Here is a 10,017-nt window from a genome sequence, read left to right as displayed (position 1 = left end):
TACTCGGTCACACGTTCGGTTATTGATGAAGACGACGTCCACCTCCCCTGCTCCGGCGGTGCAGCGGAAGTAGTAGCTCCTCTTGAATCCGACAGCACGACGACGTGGTGTCGGTGGCGGTGGAGAAGTCCGGCGGAGCTTCGCTAAGCTACGCGGGAGATATGGAGGAGAAGGGGGCGGCTAGGGTTTGGGAGGGGGTGGCGGCCACTTCAAAGGGGGCGGCCAGCTTGTGGTCTTGGGGTGGCCGGCCCCCTCCCTTGGCCCCTCATTATATAGGTGGATTCCCAAGAGTTGGTCTCCAAGTCTTCGAATAAGACCCGAACCAAAAACTTCCCATAAGAAGGGGAAACCTAGCCAAGCTAGGACTCCCACCAAAGGTGGGATTTCCACCTCCCATATGGGGGTGTGGCCGGCCCCCTAAGGGGGAGTCCACTTGGGACTCCTCCCCCACTAGGGTTGGCCGGCCATGGAGGTGGAGTCCCATGTGGACTCCACCTTCCTTGGTGGTTTCTTCCGGACTTTTCTAGAACCTTCTAGAACCTTCCATAGAACCTTCCGCGACATTTTAATTCACATAAAATGACATCCTATATATGAATCTTATTCTCCGGACCATTAGAACTCCTCGTGATGTCCGGGATCTCATCCGGGACTCCGAACAAATATTCGAACTCCATTCCATATTCAATTTCTACCATTTCAACATCCAACTTTAAGTGTGTCACCCTACGGTTCGTGAACTATGCGGACATGGTTGAGTACTCACTCCGACCAATAACCAATAGCGGGATCTGGAGATCCATAGTGGCTCCCACATATTCAACGATGACTTTAGTGATCGAATGAACCATTCACATATAATACCAATTCCCTTTGTCACGCGATATTTTACTTGTCCAAGGTTTGATCTTCGGTATCACTTTATACCTTGTTCAACCTCGTCTCTGACAAGTACTCTTTACTCGTACCGTGGTATGTGGTCTCTTATGAACTTATTCATATGCTTGCAAGACATTAGACGACATTCCACCGAGAGGGCCCAGAGTATATCTATCCGTCATCGGGATGGACAAATCCCACTGTTGATCCATATGCTTCAATTCATACTTTCCGGATACTTAATCCCACCTTTATAGCCACCCATTTACGCAGTGGTGTTTGATGTAATCAAAGTACCTTTTCGGTATAAGTGATTTATATGATCTCATGGTCATAAGGACTAGGTAACTATGTATCGAAAGCTTATAGCAAATAACTTAATGACGAGATCTTATGCTACGCTTAATTGGGTGTGTCCATTACATCATTCATATAATGATATAACCTTGTTATTAATAACATCCAATGTTCATGATTATGAAACTAATCATCCATTAATCAACAAGCTAGTTTAAGAGGCATACTAGGGACTTCTTGTTTGTCTACATATCACACATGTACTAATGTTTCGGTTAATACAATTATAGCATGATATATAAACATTTATCATAAACATAAAGATATAAATAATAACCACTTTATTATTGCCTCTAGGGCATATCTCCTTCGATCCCACTTGCACTAGAGTCAATAATCTAGATTACATTGTAATATACCTAACACCCATGGCATTCTGGTGTTGGTCATGCTTTGCCCTAGGGAGAGCTTTAGTCAACGGATCTGCTACATTCAGATCAGTGTGTACTTTGCAAATCTTTACTTCTCCATCTTCGGCGTACTCGCGAATCGAGTGGTAACGCAGCTTGATATGCTTCAGCCTCTTGTGTGACCTTGGTTCTTGTGCATTGGCGATGGCACCCATGTTGTCACAATATATGACTAGTGGGTCCAATGCACTAGGAACCACACCGAGCTCTATAATGAACCTCTTCATCCATACCGCTTCTGATGAAGCCTCTGAAGCCGCTATGTACTCCGATTCTGTTGAGGATTTCGCCACCGTGCACCGCTTCGAGCTTGCCCGGCTATCGCAGCACCATTCAATATAAACACGTACCCAGATTGTGACTTAGAGTCATCGGGATCAGTGTTCCAACTTGCATCGGTGTAACTTGTTACAACGAGCTCTTGGTCACCTCCATAACAAAAGAAACATATCCTTAGTCCTTTTCAAGTACTTCAGATATTCTTGACCGCCGTCCAGTGTTCCATTCCTGGATCACTTTGATATCTGCTAGTCAAACTAACAAGATGTGCTATATCCGGTCTTGTACATAGCATGGCATACATGATAGAGCCTACTCGCCGAGGCATAGGGATTTGACTCATCCTTTCTCTTTCTTCGCCGTAGCCAGGACCTTGAGTCTTACTCAAGACCTTGCACAGTAACATAGGTAAGAATCCTTTCTTACTTTCGTCCATTCTAAACTTCTTTAGAATCTTGTCCAGGTATGTACTCTGTGATAGCCCTATTAGACGTCTTGATCTATCTCTCTAAATCTTGATGCCTAATATATATGATGCTTCACCAAGGTCTTTCATTGAAAAACTATTATTCAAATAACCCTTTACATCGTTTAATAGTTCTATATCATTCCCAATCAATAATATGTCATCTACATATAATATCGGGAATGCTACTGAGCTCCCACTCACTTTCTTGTAAATACAGGCCTCTCCCATGACACCGTATAAACCCGAAGTCTTTGATCACCTTATCAAAGCGTCGGTTCCAACTTCTTGATGCTTGCTTCAGTCCATAAATTGAACGCTGAAGTTTGCATACTTTGTCGACATTTTTAGGATCGACAAAACCTTTGGGTTGTACCATATACAACTCTTCCTCAATGTCTCCATTAAGGAACGCCGTTTTGACATCCATCGCCAAATCTCATAATCGAAAAATGCAGCTATTGCTAACAATATCCTCACAGATTTTAGCTTCGCTTACATGTGTGAGAAAGTCTCATCGTAGTCAACTCCTTGAATTTGTCGGAAACCCTTTGCGACAAGTCGAGCTTATAGACGATAATATTACCATCAAAGATTCTGCTTTTCTCTTGAAGATCCATTTATTCTCAACAGCCTTTCGGCTATCGGGTAAGTCTACCAAAGTCCATACTTTGTTATCATACATGGATCCCATTTCAGATTTCATGGCTTCTTGCCATTTGTTGGAATACGGGCTCATCATCGCTTCTTCATACGTCACGGGGTCCTCATCATTGTTATCCACAATCATGACATTTAGACAAGGATCATACCAATCAGGAGTGGCACGTTCCCTTGTCGATCTGCGAGGTTCGTAGTTTCCTCGTTCGAAGTTTCATGATCATTATCATTAGCTTCCTCTCCGTTGTCGGTGTAGGTGGTACGGTACAACTTCCGCATTTGCGCTACTCGATCAACGAGTATAGATTCATCAATCTCATCGAAGTTCTACTTTTCTTCCAGTCACTTCTTTAGTGAGAAATTCTTTCTCAAGAAAGGTTCCGTTCTTTTGCAACAAAGATTTTGCCTTCGGATCTGTGATAGAAAGTGTACCCTATAGTTTCCTTAGGGTATCCTATGAAGACGCATTTCTCCGCTTTGGGTTCTAGCTTGTCCGATTGTAACTTCTTTACATAGGCTTCGCAACCCCAAACTTTCAGGAACGACAGCTTAGGTTTCTTATTAAACCATAATTCATACGGTGTCGTTTCTACGGATTTTGATGGTGCTCTATTTAAAGTGAATGCGGCTGTCTCTAATGCATAACTCCAAAATGATAACGGCAAATCAGTAAGAGACATCATAGAACGAACCATATCTAAGAGAGTTCGATTACGACGTTCGGACACACCGTTGCGTTGTGGTGTTCCCGGCGGTGTCAATTGTGAAAGTATTCCGCATTTCTTTAAATGCATGCCAAACTCATAACTCAGATATTCACCTCCGCGATCAGATCGTAGAAATTTAATCTTCTTGTTACGTTGATTTTCTACTTCACTTTGGAATTCCTTAAACTTCTCAAAAGTCTCGGATTTATGTTTCATGAAATAGATATACCCATATCTACTCAGATCATCGGTGAAGGTTAGAACATAACGATAACCACCGCGCGATGCTACACTCATTGGTCCGCACACATCGGTATGTATGATTTCCAATAAGTCAGTAGCTCGCTCCATAATACCAGAGAATGGAGTCTTAGTCATTTTTCCCATTAGACATGCTTCGCATCTATCAAGTGACTCAAAGTCAAGTGATTCAAGTAATCCATCGATATGGAGTTTCTTCATGCGTTTCACTCCAATATGACCAAGACGACAGTGCCACATATAATTAGAATTCTCATTCAATATAATTGGATTAGCATCAATGTTATGTATATGTGTATCACTACTATCGAGATCTAACAGAAATAAGCCATTCTTTTCAGGTGCTCGACCATAAAAGATATTATTCATAAAAATAGAACAACCATTATTCTCAGACTTGAATGAATAACCGTCTTGCATTAAACAAGATCCAGATATAATGTTCATGCTCAACGCGGGTACAAAATAACAATTATTGAGGCTTAAAACTAATCCCGAAGGTAGATGTAGAGGAAGTGTGCCGACAGCGATCACATCGACTTTGGATCCATTTCCAACGCGCATGGTCACTTCATCCTTTAGTAGTCTTCGTTTATTCTTTAGTTCCTGTTTCGAGTTACAAATATGAGCAACCGAACCAGTATCAAATACCCAGGTACTAGTACGAGAACCAGTAAGATAAACATCTATAACATGTATATCAGATATACCTTCTTTCTTCTTCTTGACAAGGCCGCTCTTCAGATCCGCCAAATACTTGGAGCAATTACGCTTCCAGTGTCCTTTCTCCTTGCAGTAATAACACTCAGCATCAGGCTTAGGGCCAGTCTTAGGTTTCACAGGAGGTGTGGCAGCTTTCTTGCCACTCTTCCTGTTCTTGCCTTTAGACTTGCCCTGTTTCTTGAAGCTGGTGGTCTTGTTGACCATCAACACTTGGTGCTCTTTCTTGATCTCAATCTCAGCAGATTTTAGCATGGAGAAGAGTTCAGGTAACTCTTTGTTCATGTTACGCATATTGTAGTTCATCACAAAGTTCTTGTAACTAGGTGGCGGTGATTGAAGGACACGATTAATCCCGATCTATTAGGAATCACTATTCCCAAGTCATCGAGTTTCTTCGCATGCCCGGTCATGGCGAGCATGTGCTCACTAACGGAGCTGCCTTCTTCCATCATGCACCGAAGAAGTGTTTCGATGCTTCATAGCATTCCACGGCCGCATGAGTCTCAAATATAGTCTTCAACTCATTGATCAACTCATGTGGATCGTGGTGCTCAAAACGTTTTTGAAGATCGGCTTCCGCATCGCATAAGATGGCACACTGAACTTGAGAGTACCGAGTTTTCCGAGTTGCGTAAACAGCTTTTACTTCATCGGTTTCAGTTTCTGCAGGAGGGTCACCTAGCGGTGCATCAAGCACATATTGCAGATTTCCGCCATTGAGGAAAATCCTCACATGACGGAACCAGTCGGTGAAGTTGCTACCGTTGCTCTTAAGCTTTTCTTTCTCTAGGAACTGGTTAAAATTGATTGGGGACGCCATATCTACAACATATTTGCAATAGTTTAGACTAATGTTTATGACAAATTGAGTTCAAATTTTAATTCAATATAATTAAAAACTAGGTGAACTCCCACTCAAAACAATATCCCTCGCATTGTCTTAGTGATCACACGAACCAAATCCACCGCACCTAAGTCCGATCATCACGAGACAAGGTGTGATTTCAATGGCGAACATTCAAAGTGTTCATCATATCAATCATATGATTCATGCTCTACCTTTCGGTATCACGTGTTCCGAGACCATGTCTGTACATGCTAGGCTCGTCAAGGCCACCTTAGTATCCGCATGTGCAAAACTGGCTTGCACCCGTTGTATGCACTTGTTGATTCTATCACACCCGATCATCACGAGATGCTTCGAAACGACAAGTCTTGGCAACGGTGCTACTAAGGATGAACACTTTATTATCTTGAGATTTTAGTGAGAGGGATCATCTTATAATGCTACCGTCGCGATCTAAGCAAAATAAGATGCATAAAAGGATTAACATCACATGCAGTTCATATGTGATATGATATGGCCCTTTTGTCTTTGCGCCTTTGATCTTCATCTCCAAAGCACGGACATGATCTCCATCATCAACGGGCATGATCTCCATCATCGTCGGTGAAGCACCAAGGTCAATGGCGCCGTCTTCATGATTGTCCTCCATGTAGCAACTATTACAACTACTTTGAAATACTACTCAACATGAAATTTAAAGACAACCATAAGGCTCCTGCCGGTTGGCTGCTCCCGTCCGATCGGACTGCAGCAGTCCGACGGGGTGCTGTCCCCTCTGGTCGGCCACTGCAGGGCCTGCAATCGGCCTGCTGCCGGCCGATCGGCCTGCTGCCGGCCGATCGGCCTGCTGTAGTCCGACCGAGTCACACTTTTCGAAAATTTTGAAAACGCGTGATAGTCCTGGAATTAAATAAAAAATTCGTATTATTTAAAAAAAATTCGCCTAATCAATCTTGTGATTATTCTCTCCCAGTCTTGATGAAATAAAAAGATCCTTTGGTTGTCTTTTCTTGGAAAAAAAAACTGTGTTTGTCTTATCATGCGGGATCATTTTGTGTATTTCAGTCTTTTGATCCACTTATGCTTTCTTCATAAGGTACACAGGTTGTAGTGTTATTGACATGTAAGTTTGTCAAAACAATTATATTATATGTTGTTCAATCATGGCCTACATATTATGTTCAATGTGTTTCTGCTTATGGGTGGTGTTTTCTCGCTTTAGCTTTTGCGGGTTGCGCCTGGGCGCAACGGGTCATCTAGTCTATATCATCTGCGGAAGGTTTCTGGTGGTATGTCATATTTTATACCGACTTTGCCCCCCACCGAAATATATATTACGCACTAATGCCATGCCACCGTTTTGTCCGTTTGGTTTCTGGTGGGACAACCAAACGCCCTCGAGCAGCTCCCTCCGACGGCGGCGTCGGGCTCGAACAGCTCCCCTCCAGCGGCGGCGTCGGTCTTCGTCGTCCCCGCGCTTTCCTCCTTTTCTTCACGCTCTCCGACAACCCCTCTCTGGCGCTTCCCTCTTAACCTCCCCTTCCTTTCTCCGATCTGGATCTCTCTATGCCCGCTTCTAATCGTCTCTGTAGTTGCTGGGATTGGAGCCTTTGGGTATATCCCCTGATGCAGTTCCAGGAACTTCCACGCCTCCGCTGAATTTGTGCCAAGCTCAGTAGTCAAATTCGCCAATGCATTCATGGAAGCGGTGCAGTAATACCCGAATGCGCCTGTGCCGTATGCTCTATGGAAATCGTTGCCCATGATGAAGATCTTGCCGATCTTACGGCCCTCCTTTCAGCGCTCGCGGGCGCTGAATGAAGGCTTGCTCCCCATGGCCATGGTGAGCAGGAATTGCGCCAGGATGAGCATCTACAGTCCAGCGTGCACATGCGAGATTATTCTGCATGCCGGTCTCCATGGCCATGGTGATGCTTGTGTCATCTATGACTTTTGTATGATTAATTTCTGAATTAATCTCTTTCATATGTATTGTGCACCCGTGTACGCACTCATTAGCACCCGCTACATGTGAGTAACGATCACGGCTACACATCAATATGAATTTTGCCTTATGAACCTTGTCCTGACACCGTATTTGGAATCATCTTATTGCTTACGAAAAAAATTACCATGTTTTGACATCAAAATTATTTCTCATCACTATCTGGTAGATCGAAGTGCGCATGATGTGCATGTTCTAAAATGAAGCTTTACTCGCGTCAATGGTCAATGGTGTCGGCACTTCAACATAAACGTTGTCATCCTTGGACTTTGAATTTATGTTTGTGGTAGAATGCATAAGCTCCTGGCCAGAAAAAAAAAGTTAGAATGCATAAGCTAGAAGTAATTGTAAATGATTTACATCCAAATGACATTTGGCTTAAGCTAATCTAAGATCTGATCCTAGACGACTTTTTTTTCCTCATTACAAACCTGCCAGTCTAGCAAAAGTGAAATGCTTCCCATCTTGCTTCGTGTAACATACTCACTCCGTCCTAAATTTGTTGAATTAAGTTTGTTCAAATGTGGATTTATTTATACTTATTAGTGTCTAGATATATCCACTTTTAAACAAATATGTGTCAACTAATTTGTAACGGAGGAACTATTATTATAGTAACGTTTGACGTAGTTTAGGAGACTTGTGGCGGCGGCGGAGGGCACTTCCACATAAGCTTAGTTTGGCTCTGAGGTCGTGCCGGTGATGTCACGACGATAATCTAAAGATATAAACGGTGAGACCCATTAAGCGCACCACAGCGATTTGAGCTTTCTGGCCGTCCAATCCTTTCCGCTCCCCACCTACGCATCCTCCGATCCTGGCCGGCTAATCAAGTCGGCATGAACAGGGATTCGCAAAGTCGCTAAGCGTACCGACCTTTGTGCACTCACTCTCGGTGACGCCCTCCCCCACATCCCACCTGGAGCCAGAGGGGCCACCCGTCAGCCTCATGCTGCGCGTTTAATCGGTGTGGCGAGAGGGGCCAGATTCGCACTGTCACTACAAGAATCCCTCTATTCTGTAACGGATTTGTCGCCACGGTTCTCCTATCCGTGGCTGATCTCAACTATTTTTGACGCCCTCGGTATTTCTCGTCATGGATCCATGGGCGGCCCGCTTGGTGATGCACCTAAAATGCATCTACTTTTCCAAGCACTTTGCTTCATAATTTGCTCCGGAATCTTCCCATATTTGAATAAAACTGCTGAATCTGACGCTGTTTTTAGCAAAGTCTCTTTTCTGGTTGTTTTTGCAGGAAACTAAATCGGAGAAAAATACCACGTCGATTTTTATGGAAAAGAAGGGCATCGTGCAAAAGATGGACACGAGGAAGCGTCTGAGGGCCAAAAGAGTGGGCCCCACGCGGCCAGATTCCTTGGCCGCGTGGGCCCACCCATCTGGGGCCTCGGGCACTGACGAGGGATTAACTCGTCAATGCCTACAGATTGTAAACTTAGGGTTTCGTGGAATAGAGGGCAGGTAGAACCCGAAGGTGGTCAGGCGAACAAAGGCACCTAACTAGACGAAAGTAAAGAACTACGGTTTTGCACAATGATTCGATCCTCTCTTCTGCCTCGACTTCGCCCTTATATAAGAGGCGAAGTCGAGTTTCCTTCGGTTACAAGTATACATTACGGGCCGACATTGGGGCATTTCCTTATTTTACATCGCATTGCCTAATATACAACTTGGGCCTTCCGGGATCTTCGGGTCCATGGGCTTGCAACCTTCGGGTCCAATACCTTTGACTGTATATAATCCCTGTAAATACAAAACAGGGGTGCAAATACAATATACCTAATATGCATGCTCATGTCAGTAGCCCCCGAGATTTTATTCGATTCATCGAGTCGGGTAAAATCTCCAACTCAAAATTATTACTCATTACTTATATCGAGTCTATGACCCGAAGATTTTAATTGATTATTCTTCATGGGGATATTGGTAACAAGGCTGGTACATCCGAGCGGATCGGGAAACCAGTTAATTGCCTGAGCAAAAACCCTGGAACCTACATCAAACTCAAGTCTCCGGACTCGAATCTGGGACCTGGCGTAATTCAGGACGTGCCGCTTTAGGACTTATCGACATTGAATTCCAGTATTGTTTATCGGGTACCCAACGTGTCCGCTGGGATTTTTCATCACATCGTTGATGCGGATAAAGTAGCAGAGCGCATTCATGTGCGATGCCACGCCCACCGGACGGATCCTGGGGACTTACCTTCGTGATCCTTTGCGAATCACGGCATTCAGAAATTTCACCGCTGGCGGGTTCTGAGAATAATTTATCGAATGCATTTTGTTCGGCTGATGGATAGACCCATTTTATCGGGTTGTGTGCAATTAATGTTGTGTAAATACACAACGCTCCCGATGGGAGTATATATGAAGGGGTTATGCCAATGATCTCGAATATATATT

The sequence above is a fragment of the Lolium perenne genome, chromosome 2 (assembly GCF_019359855.2).
Source record: "Lolium perenne isolate Kyuss_39 chromosome 2, Kyuss_2.0, whole genome shotgun sequence".
In the NCBI taxonomy this organism is placed as follows: Eukaryota; Viridiplantae; Streptophyta; class Magnoliopsida; order Poales; family Poaceae; genus Lolium; species Lolium perenne.
This window is presented reverse-complemented; position numbering follows the sequence as displayed.